Raw genomic sequence first — 12,511 nt, forward strand, 5'->3', positions numbered from 1 at the left:
TTCTGAGGAATACTGTCCGTTTCTCTCTATTCCCACCCGTCCACAGCCATCTGTTGCCTTTTATCCTGTCGGCATTTTGGACAAGCACTGGTTTTTTTTCCTCCGAATACCTGTTCTGAGCTCACTACAGTGCAGCTCTAGAGTCCTGACTATGGCTTGTAATGTCAATAGCAACACAGATTCTTTTAACAGAAGAAAAATACTCAGTAGTTCAGCTCATCTCAATTGTTTAAGACAAGGCTCTTGGCTAGAGCATAGTAAAAAAAATTTAAACCAGAACTAACCTACAATGCCACCTTGATTATCAGCTATTTCTTTGTCAGCTCTTTGGATTTCTTTCTTTCCTTGTGCATACATATCGAGCTTCTCCTAAATAAAAGAAACAAGAAGGATCAGTCACAAACATGCAGAAAACCTGACATGGGCATATTTAGTGCCTATACAGTAACATTATCAAAGCACTCCATGTACACAAAAGATTAAATTAAGGTACGGGAGAACAGGAACATCATTCTGGCACCCAGGATTGATAACAAGAATTTCTGCTCTAAAATAGGGTTTTGTACATGTGATAGTTAAATACTTAAATACAAAACCGAGTGTATCAATTAATCACAGGTTAATAATCCAAGAACCCAGGAAAAAGCAATTTCTAGCAGATAAAAAAAAAACCCAAAACCCACATATGGGCATTTGAGACATGATGTACAAAGTACTATGGACAATTCTGGTTTCATTAAAAAAAAAAAAAAAAGTAATTTAGATCTAAGCAAAAACCTGTGAAAGCAGGCTATGAAGATGTTTAAAAAATGAAGTGCCTGTCATTCAAAAGGACAGTAGAACTTAATTTATTGAGCAAAACTAAGAGGAAATATGATTGCTGTATATAATTTTAACCTCAGTTCATCTAGGGACAGAGGACTTCTTAAGCTCACAGGCCAGGCTGGCACAAAACCAAACACAGATAAATCAGACATCAACGAATTCAGTTTTTAGTAAGATTTGCAGTGAAAACCCAAGCCCTGAAACAGCTGTTTGTAAAGAGCCTCCATTCAAAAATCAGAAGGCCATTCAGAAAGTGTAGTATAAGACATGTATTTCAGCATAGTACTGCTTTTTCATGTCTTCGGAAGATTTTTCCTCCACCCACCCTTCGAGTGTATCTGTAGCGTGACCATAACAGTAAGATGTTAAACTATAATTAGAGAGCAAAAACAAATGTTATTGTAGACTACACTATTCTTTGGAATAAGTTATTTCAGCCAAATTAAAATCACAACTAAATAATTTCCCTATGTGGAATACACTACTTATACAAAAAGAGTAAAATAGATTAGTATCTCCTACATCGTGGAACACCCCAAGGTCTTCCATCATTCGCCGTCTACGCATCTTCTCCATGTCATCCATTTTTCGCAAGACTGCTTCTGCAGTACTATGACAAAAAGTTGACATGTAAGAACAAAGATAGGCAAGTACAAACAAAAATATTTCAAACAGTACACATAATCAGCATGACATTTTAATAGAGTATGCACAAAGTAAGAGTCGTTGACGCTTAACCAAGTTTTTTAACACTACTTAAAAATCAGGTCAAATGTTTACTTTTTTAGAGAGAGAGAGTTAAGAACAAGTGATTGAGGATTTGCAGACACTGTTTTCGGGTTTATTTTCCCCTCTCACTGAACACAGTAAAAAAAAAAAAAAAAAAGAATCTAATTTAGTAGGAAAAAAGAATTCTGAAGATCATAGTAATGTAACAGAAAGAAATTATAGCAGTTTTTAATAGCGCTTCAGTTGCTCTGCGTGATAGCATTAAGTCATGTTTAGTTCACAGCCTTCCTCAGACAACAGGTTGCTTATTCTTCTCTTAACTGTAATTTAAGTTTCATGTTGATTTCCCATGACTGTATATGCTGGAAAAAACCCCATCCCGCTCCTGTTCCAGTTCACAAACTTTTCAGAAAACAAGGTCAATTTGGGCTTCACAAAGGTCATTAAGCCATGGACAGACAGGCAGAAACACTAGGACTACGTCACTTTGGCTGTATCCAACTTTCCTCAGTATCTCAACTCACCCGAGCATTAGACAAATATTCATAAGCACGCAAGAAAAGTTAATTAAAAATGAAGGCGCTTCTGATGCTAAGAAAATCGATTTAGAGGGCAAGTTAAATCTACTGAAAGTCACACTGTAAAGTGAGTGTTTTGGTTCACAAGACAACACATAAACCCACCCAGCCCGTACATAGAAGGTGCTCTAGTATGAAGATCTCTCTGCAGCTGGCAATCACAAAATGAAGACACCGGGGGCCAATTTAAACATTGGCTGTGCCCAAACTCTTTACACGTGAAGCACTTCCCAAATACATCCTCACACACACACACACACTCTCCAACCTGGAAGTCTTAAACGGCCACAAGCATCTATTTCCAAAAGACTCGGGTTAAACAGCTTGGCTGCGAAGGACAAAGGCCCACACGTTACCTAAATCACTGTATTAACAATAATTACAGGACATACTGGCACAGGCACAGGCAGAGGCAGAGGCAGAGGAGGACACCCTACCTGACCAACAGCAATGGAATGTTAGCAGAGGTTGCTTAACAACATCCTGCAAGTTCCGAGCCGTGCGACCCTGGTGGGACTCTGCAGTGGAGGGCACCTGAGCCCAGCAGGTATCACAAGGCCATATCCTATATGTAGTCTCAGCCTAACCACTGAATACATTTAGCTCTTGCTACCAGGAACAGTAATACCTTTTTCTGTTGTCAAAAGAAGGAGAAAGGTGCTAGCTGATACTATGCCATAGCACAAAGGCTTGCTAGTAAGGCTCATTTTAGTAGCTTTGCAAGATGATGACAAAAATCTCACTCACTTTGGTATAAGTTTGTCAAATAAAACAGATTGATTTGTAGTGGTGTAATGGCTTTGTCAAAGCCTGCAGCTTCGGCGGACCTCCAAATCCCCATTTTCTTCATGGACTTGTTCTGCAGCTTTTGCATCAGCTCTAGTCTTCAGTGTCCTGTTGACTAAAATACGTTAATGGATGAAATATTTTGAGACAGAACATATGTTATTCCCTTTATTTCACCGTTATTCTAGTAAAATGTAAAAAAAACCTGCCGTGGATTTTTTCTTTAAATACTGAATTAGAAGTTATTGTCAAGACCACAGCATTCAACTTAAATGACTTATGTTAAAAGCACGACTTGTACAGCAACTTTTTATTAGTCTAGAAAGCCAGTCTGATGAAAACAAACACGCAGTTTTTGTTTCATGCAGGAGGCAAGTTCATTCCAGTTACTTCTTTCTGGAAAAGTGAAAACAAGAAATAGGTCTCTCTAAGGTGTTTTCACTCCATTCATGTAAAATCGTATCTGATAGTTTGTTTTTTTAAAAATGTTTATGTGGGAAGTCTCTTCTTAAGATGCATAGTTTTAGTACACTGTTTAAGCATACATCACTTTCATTTTCTGCATGGTGACACAAAAGCTCTAGAAGATAAGAAATGTCTCCAGATAAACGCCCCAATATCAAAGAGCTCAAACGCTTGCTGCTTTAAAACAACATCTGCCCAGTACTTACCACGCAGCATCCTTTGCCACAGGTTCGTTACTTGCACTATGTCCTGGGTTTGCATGGCAAAGTTTTGGTAGCGGGGCAGGGCTACAGGGGGACCCGCGCTGGAGCTGTCTATTCCTGAAGGACTGCACCCCGTGGAAGGGACCCACGCTGGAGCAGTTCGTGAAGGACTGTGCCCCGTGGGAAGGACTCGTGTTGGAGACGGTGGTGGAGGACTGTCTCCCATAGGAGGGACCCCACGCTGGATCAGGGGAAGAGTGTGAGGAGTACTCCCTCTAAGGAGGAAGGAGTGGCAGAGACATGTGAGGAACTGATCACAACCCCCATTCCCCGTCCCCCTGTGCCGCTGGTGGGGGGAAAGGAGGGAGAGAAATCAGGAGTGAAATTGAGCCTGGGAAGAAGGCGGGGGGTCGTGGGCGGGGGGGAAGGTGTTTTAAGATTTGGGTTTATTTCTCCTTACTTAACACTGATTTGATTGGTAAGAAATTAATTTTCCCGAGTTGAGTCTGTTTTGCCCATGACTGTAATTGGTGAGTGATCTCTCCCTGCCCTTATCTCAACCCACAAGCCTTTCATTCTATTCATCCAGCGGAGGACGGACAATGATAGAGCGGCTTTGGTGGGCACCTGCCCTCCAGCCAGGGTCAAGCCACCACACACTGTCATTAAAATAATTAAGAGAGGTCAATGAGAAAGTAGAGCACAATTAGAACCTGAATAACTACAAAGTGCATTTCAGGCCCCTTCCCGTGTTCAGCCTGCGCCTGGCAGGATTCTGCCTGCAAATAACAGATTTTCCCAGCTGCCAGCAAGCAGCTTCACGGCACCAAGCCTGTTCGTGTGCTCCGCGCCGCAATTCGGTTCCAAGGTAAATCGCTGAACTTCAGGGACACCTTCCTCATGTCTGTGGGTTTGTGCTTCTCATGACTGAATTACTTTTTAACTCACATAGAATACTGCAATATTCCCTCCTATTTGCAAGAACGATTGATTTTCAATCAATTTGTGTCCTGCAGACTCCAGAAAATCCATGTCACGAAGAAACCCAAGCCAAGGAACAGGTTCTCCAGTGCCTAAGAGCAGGCTGGGATTCACACTGCGTTCTCCCCAAGCCTGCAAGGAATTAATAGCATATCCTCCTGTTTGCACCTACCTCTCTTCATACAACTCATAGGAAATTCACTGCCTTTGAGGTACCTATTCTCACAACTTCAGCTGATTTTGGCTGATGAGTTCAGAAGTTTTGGGAGCCAAGTTCAATAGAGTGACCAAAGACAATCCTTCTCAGAAACCAGGCTACAAAGGAATCCTAAGGAATTATCACTACTTACCTTCTTTCTATTCTTCTTTTTTTGGGTCTGATTTCGGCTTTGCCAACTGCCTACGTTAAGAAAGAAGACAGAGGAAAGGAGAAAAGAATTGTTGTATTACAATTTTTGTATTATAGCATATCATATCGTATTGCATTGTATAGTTCCCCCTCAAGACTGGGGAACTTCACCAAGTTTACAATCCGGTGCTCCACATCATGCAAAAAAAAGCCTGTGGACCACAAGGATTCAGATGTCTGCTGCATACCGTATGCACAATTCCATAAGGACAGACATTTCCTAACCTGCTAACCTTGAAGTCTCAACAGCACAAATAACATCTCAGTAATCAAAGCGGAGGAGAGATCTCAAAGGAGTTGGGAAGATACACATCTTTTTTATACAAGCAGAAGACTTTTACTAAGAAGAGGGATTCCAGTTCTAAGATACTGGCACTGGTATTAACATAATCGTATCCCTCTGCAGATTTTTAGCTGTAGGTGTATCGTGATGTGACTCGTGCATGCTTTCACTTTTCGTTCTATAAATTGAACAGAGATTGAACACCTGGAAATACAATACCTTGTAAAGTGTCTTCGATTGACGGTTTCACTTAATATTTCCATGCTTTTGTCAAAGCTAGAGTCTGAACAGGGCGGCATGTTTTTTCTCATTGATCTTAAAGAGTGTCCATTGAAACATCCCATTTTGCCAGAGGAAAAATCCTAGGGAAAATAAAAAAGGAAATAAGAATGTATTTATCCGAACCACATGTATTGAGTTAAGAAGGAACTTCTGCCTCATTTAGGCAAGTTTATTCTGTAACACTCCTGATTCAATAGCGGTGCAACTAACAGCAGGTAACTTGTACACCAGGAAGGAGCTCTCAGAAAAAAAGCCCAACTTGCAAAGCTAAAGCTCCCCTCTGCCACACTCTTCTTGTGGACAACTTGAGCTTAATATCCTTTGAAAAAGTTATTGCGGCAAAGCCTGTCAGATAAACTTAGTGTTTCATTAAAAACCCCCAAATCTTTTATTTCAAAAGTTGGTTCAGAGGAGCAGTCAAGCTTGACTTTGCATGTTCGGGGATTAAAATCTAGTTAGGAGAGTTTCTCTTCCTCTCTCTGTTCCATTGATAACTGCATTCAGAGGCACATGAAAAGATTTCCTTCAAGAGGATGGTATTTATCCCCGGGAAACCAAAGGGAACTCAAGATACACTTTTTTATGGCTGTTGATCTTGTTCACATTGGCATTTCTGCAAGGAGGGTCAGTACTATCACCTTTCCTATGTGAGGGGGAAAGCTATACCCATGAGAGGGGGCTTGTTCAGTTTGTTCAGCCAACCCAAAGTTTCATTAGGAGTACGCCAAACTAAGTCTCACACCGAAAAGGGCAGAAAACAGACCAGATTCTTTCACTTCTTGACACTAACTTTACCAAGAGGTACTTCCATTAGTAGCTGATGGAGATGATAACAGAAGCGTGAAGAACGCGGCTACAGGAGAGCAATGACGCACACGCAATGCCCTTGCAGTGCCACACAGCGAGAGCTGTGGCCGCCCGCTGCTGGAGGGTCAGCCCTGAGCCACAGAGCTGGGCGATCCTGACGGTCTTCTCTTCAGACAGCCTTGAACAAGTCATCCCCAACGTTCACCGCACAACTGGCCGTGAGAAGACAGACCTTCCGACGAGGAGGATTTCAATCACCTTTCCTTCATCGCTCGTTTTAAAGAGCGCCTCGCTTCCTGCAGTTCTCCAAGCTGGTGGAGCGAGGCCTCGTGGTATGCTTCCCATATCTGGCTTTAAGTTGGGGCATCTGAGATGAAACCCCTGAAGCTATTTTATAGTTCTCAGATCCAGCGTAGATGGATGTAACAAGACCTAAAGCTTAATGACAGGCAGTCTGGTCTGTCAGAGTCACTTTTCACATTCTTCCTCTCAAAGGTTTAAGAAAGAAATTGTAACAGAAAGCCTGTCAACTTATTTTTAATTTGTCAGAGCCCTACATTTATTTGAAGGCAGTTTTTGTGCACACTCACACACAGGAGTATAGAAAGACTTAAACCAATACTTTCAGCATTCGCCACTGAGACAACTAGAAAAAACCCCTAGACCAAGAAATAATCTCACCTGCAAACGTACTCATAGTATTCCTACAGCTGGATGCCTATGGCTTAGACATCGTCCTACAAAATGTATAGGCATGCCTGGGAACTGCCTATAATGTTGGGTTATGCGATTAAAGGCTAATCTGCATAAACAAAAGGCAGCGGGGAAGCACGGGTGGGCAGAGGCACCCCAGTAACACAGCACCAGGGGAACAGCCCGGCCCCGCTCCTTGTGAGGCCATCGCTCAGCCCAAGGCCCAGCTCCAGGGTGAGGGACCCCCCCAGCGGTGCAGGCAGGAGAGCCCTTGGGGTCACCGAACAGACCAAGTGAGGGCCTCTGCCTAGAATACGACTCGCTGGGGGATGCCCATCATCACAGCCTGTCCTGGCTTCTCCCCACACAGGGGAAACAGCCGTGTAATACTCCCTCTCTCGTCAGGGCAGGTAAAGAGCAGGCCTCCTCTGCTTTGGCCAACCTCCAGGACTCCAACCTAGCAATTTTCCTAACTTCCTCACTGCAATATCCCCTGAAGATGAGGCCCTTGTTCTACCCTCTGCAATCCACGCAAAGGAATCTCCTTTACCCCCTGCAGCTAGGCCATTTTTAACCCTTTCCCCAACTGTAGCCTAGGATAGCGGCTTCTACGAGGGACTGGAAAACCCTTATAACACTGTAACTGTAGGAATGTAAAATTCTCACACTGGATTTTGAAAGAATTTCAGAAAAGTAGGTATTAGTATTTTATCCTTGATGAGCTTTATGTCAGCCTAACTTCAGGTTTCGAGTCATCACTGCTAGAAATAAAGGTTCTTTTCAGGTTCCTAATAACTGAAAACATGCAAAACCCAAAACCAAACCCCCAAATCCATCGTAACAACTGTTAAGACATTAGGAACCAACAGTACTAGCAGGCTGTTAGTGGGCTATTTTCAAATTCAACAAGCCCTTTTAAATTAAAGATGAGGAAGAGAACCAAAATCAAGAACAGCAGCCTACACCAGCTGCGGCAACACAGCAGTCAGAGTCCATTACAGGTTGAATTCTTTCACAAGCTTTATATCCTTCCCATAAATTGTTTTAATTGGCATTGGTTAACTGACTTAATTCACACGTAGCAAGGCAACGTCCTATTTCAGTATTAACAAAATTGAAATTAGACTTACTTTGAGCTCATAGTAATCCACAATCACTGGCTGTGTGAGAATTTCCTTGGCTTTATCGGCACACGTCACCTGTTGCTCTTCTGCCTGAGAATGTCTCCCACGAGTCGTACGGCGTACCCACGAATCTGGAACGACACAAGTTTCTTAAAGTCAGCATTTCTGTTTATCTGGAACACAGTGTCGGCGAAGTATCCTGTACCTGGAATACAGTCGCTTTCTGCGATGACAGAGACAGGATTTCTACCATTTTTTCACTGAGAAATGCTTGACTTTTACTTACTTTCTGGCAAAAGTCACTGCTCCGTAACAATTAGACACAAAAAAAATGCACTAGAGGAAAAAGGCAGGGTAAAACCAGGAAAAAAAATAGAGTCACATTGCCATTAACAGCACTGCTTGGTAACACTCCAAAATAATTAAGGTTAAGGAAACACATCTTCCATTGCAAACATTAGGACGTAAGTCTTGTATTCTGCAGGGGACTCTGGGCCCATGCCGCTTGAAGTACAGCTTGAAGTTGGGCAGCATTATAGATGCAATTTTAAGGGAATATTTGCCGGAGAAAAAAATTGTCCGTAAAGACTTACACCTCATATGCTTTCTGATGCAGTTAACCTTGTTTAAAACAAACTTTGCACTTTTGCCTTCCAGAAAAACCCACCGTTCCTTGTATTCACGGAGTGCAGCACGAAGCACGTGGGTGAAGTCAACGGCAAAATTCCCAGTCATGCCAGTGAGACCAGGAAACTTCACACCACGTCATGCGTTTTAACTGAACGAGATCCAAGTCCCTTTGTTCTTTCATGTCCTTTTCACAGGAAAAGTGAGGAAATAAGGATCTCTCCCTATCTAGTATTATTGCTTCCCTAATTTTTCCCCTTTCCCCCTTCGGCTGGAAATCACAGTAAGAGGTGGCACAGAGTTCAACGTTTGAGGGCAGAGAAGGGAAAAATACTGTTTCGTATAACTAAAAACTAGTTGAGTATTCAGAAACTGCCACAGACAACATTTTTGCCTCCGAGAGGTAGCAACTTGGGAGCCATTAAATGTCGGTTGGGCCATCAGGGCCAGTGTCTTTCAATGTAAACCAACCACTGCACTTGAACTTCAGAACCATAGTGAATGAACAACCGCTGGATTTATCTCACATTTTGAAACAAATTAAAAAACGTAACGCCTCTGGCATGAAGAACCAGGCATCAGAGAAACCTGTTATGTCACAAGAACAGAGAAGGTATCGGTGACTTTAGCACCTTCTCCAAGGAAGTCTGAATAAAATGCAACTTACTGTTAGAGCGGGGTGTACTGGCATCTACAGGTGCTGCTGCTATCTTCATTTTTTCATTACACTTTGGGTCTGTTTTCGTACACCCAGGAACGGAGTTCTGCTTTGGCATTACACGGTAGTAAGAGGGAGCATACTTTGAAGAGCTACAACCTTGCAATAAAGAACAGATAGCAAAGAATTGTGTCTTGCGTTGTTGGTTACAAATCCTGAGACAAGCCTTAAGATCCTTCGTATCAAAAAACCATACCTCTTTTCTTACGAGATTCTTGAATTTCTTCACAGCGTTGTTCAAAGTCTTCATCTATTTCTTCCCTCACTATGGCATACACAGTATCTCTCAAAGTACAAGCTCTGTGCCTAATGAGACGATCTGCAATTTTACGGTCAGACCTGAGTATTTTCTAACAGCCAACAAAATCCTTTGATTACTTGGAAAGATTTTGCTCTTGTCATAGGTAGGTTCTGAAAAGTCCTCTCAGTGAATATTTTCAGCGTAACAAGATAAAAGTTAATTATTAAAGCAAAAGCACTAGTTACTGATCAACGCTTCTACCACAATTGCATGCCCAAGTAGTTTAATGCTACAACATTTACTTCCTGGCAAGAAATGCTCTCTGTTGATGTTTAAAATGATCTGATCCCAGGTCTACTGTCCACAGATGACGTTTATCAATTTATACCTTTCAAATTGTTCCAAATTAGGGATAAAAACACATCCTCACCTCCAGGATCTTTATCTGGGTTGTACTCTAAAGCATTGCTACAGATTAGATCGATGTCTCTTAAAAAGTCTCCTGCAGTTAGGTACTGGTGCAAGTCAATCTTAGAGAGAATTGCCGACAGGTCCATGGGCTGTTTAATAACTGCGTCATAATCAGGTACCTACAAATGAAATGTATGTGCTCAGAGATTTAACACAGTATCTACCAAAATTAATTCTTTTAATAAAGTCAAATAAAGGACTTAAAACCCCCAAATATTTATGGCACCTCCAAAGATGTGGAAATTAACCAGTTAGGTTCTTGAAAACAGAAGGGCTATTTCAACTGGCTTTGAAGAGACAGGCCTGAAGAGGGGAAAAAAAGCAGCAGGGAGGTCAGAAGCACGTGCGGGGCAGAGAAGGGAAGAGACACCCAGACTTACTCAATGAATTAAATGAGAGAGAGAGACATCAGAAGCGTATGGGTGGAAGAAGAAACCACACAGCCCTTAGGGTTGATCTTGTACTGAGGAGCCCCAGCTGAAACAGAGAACAGACTCAACCTTTATTTTAAGAACTGCTGCTTCTACTTCTGTTCTTACAGAAACTATTGACAGTCAGTCAAAGAGCTTTAGGCTTTATTAAAACAGTCCTATAGATGCTGTTTATAAAGAAAGAGACCTCTGCTCTTTTCACTGCTGTAACATGCCCACACATCGAGGCCTTTTCCTGAGCAAACTGTGTTGGCATTTGGTCTGACTGGCAGTTGGAGTAGATGGTCATCGTAGGGCCCTTCCAACTGAAATATTCTGAAGTTCTAAAAGACATTTTAGAAGGAACCTGGGGCTTTCACTGATTACTTAAAGAACAGACATTTGACAGCCTCAAGGAGTCAGCAAAGTAAAAGCAAAATTCATTGCTTGCTTGCTTGCTGAAAAATTGGAATAGTACAGTCCTAAAAACAAAGACAAACCTTCATATAAAGAGCACACAGACACTGAGAAATACACACGCAGACAAATTATGAACAGAGACAGATAAAATGGTATTACAGATCAACACTAACTTACCTCCTCTGGGTCAACAGGCTTTGTAAATGCTCTGAAACGTCTGTCAATGGCAAGTCTATGAGTCACATCCCTTAAGAAAATCCTAAGTTCACGCAATGTGTCCTCCTCCTGCTCCTCCAGTTGGTTGATTTCTTCCTCAGTCAGCTGTTGAGGCTTAGGCGGTGGTGCTACAGGCAGCACTTCCAATGGCCGCCACGCTTAATTGAATCAGAAACTTTTAGTCAATTTACGGTACTCAAATACAAGCGTATGACAAATTATCGCTAGAAAATTACCACCAAAGCAAATAGTGTATAGCTATTAACTTACAGTTAGCAAAGTTTTATAAGTAGAATAGCCTCACCTGCACTGTTTTTTGATGCAGGAGCTTTAGCAGCTTGATTTACAATTAAGTCCTCAAAAAACATTCTTCTTTCTTCCTCATTAGGCAACTGGATTTTGAAAACTTCTTCATAATCATCAATAAACAATTCTTTTATCTAAAGCATGAGGAGAAAAGATATTTCAGATATAAGGCCACACAAATTCATACTCTAGTCCAAAAAGATGAGTACCTTTCAAAATTAAACCGAATAATCACCTGAGTAAGACAAACTGTGAGAAGCTATCTGCTTGTCCTTAAAACTCCAGATTTTCCTAGGTTAGCACCTAGGTTATTAATTTGAATCGGTGCTGTCCCCTTCTCTCATTTACTGCTTATTGCAGGGGGCTTTGGTTGTGTGTGTGTCAGCATCAGGACACTCTGAGCTCAAGGCTCCTGCCTGATGTTGGCTGAACTCCGCTGCCTCTGCAGCTTGGGACTGGCCTGGCGTTTTTCAGGCGGGAGAAAGGTGCTTCTGGTACTCTGGCACGATCAGAAAGCAGCAGCGTTTGCGTTATAGCAACACCTAAGGGTCCTGCTGGGTTAAAACCACCAGCGTGAATGACTGCGAAGAACATGCAGGCTCCTGCTCCCAAGGAAGGTTATGTCTTTCTAGCTAGCACAGTCCCTTCAGATTTACTCCCCAAAACAGCCCCAGGCAACAATCCGTTTGGTCCTCATGTCTTCTGCAAGCACAGCAGCCCCATCCCCAGCAACGCAGAGCAATCCAGAGTGAAAGAGGTGCCAGCACACAAATGGAAAGCAACCCTTGCGCCTGTGCTGGCAGCATCCGTCACAGGCTGGTGGCTGCGTGCGAGCTGTTGGTGCCAAAACAAGACACAAAGATGGTCCCTCACCTGCCCATGCTGATGATGCTGCATTTAGCTCACCTTCAGCGTGCTCTGTGAAGCAGTGAAAGGC

General features: G+C 42.4%; 1 long non-coding RNA gene across 1 annotated transcript; it reads right to left on the bottom strand.

Moving 5' to 3' along the window:
* Positions 1–2,925: 2,925 nt before the first annotated feature.
* LOC129197051 (uncharacterized) lies at positions 2,926–8,232 on the bottom strand. Its single transcript, XR_008574250.1, has 4 exons — positions 8,172–8,232; positions 5,479–5,621; positions 4,918–4,967; positions 2,926–3,033 (listed from the first exon to the last, which is right to left on the bottom strand). It is a non-coding gene; the product is annotated as an uncharacterized LOC129197051 (long non-coding RNA).
* Positions 8,233–12,511: the final 4,279 nt, after the last annotated feature.

This window comes from Grus americana, chromosome 27 (assembly GCF_028858705.1).
Source record: "Grus americana isolate bGruAme1 chromosome 27, bGruAme1.mat, whole genome shotgun sequence".
Taxonomy (NCBI): Eukaryota; Metazoa; Chordata; class Aves; order Gruiformes; family Gruidae; genus Grus; species Grus americana.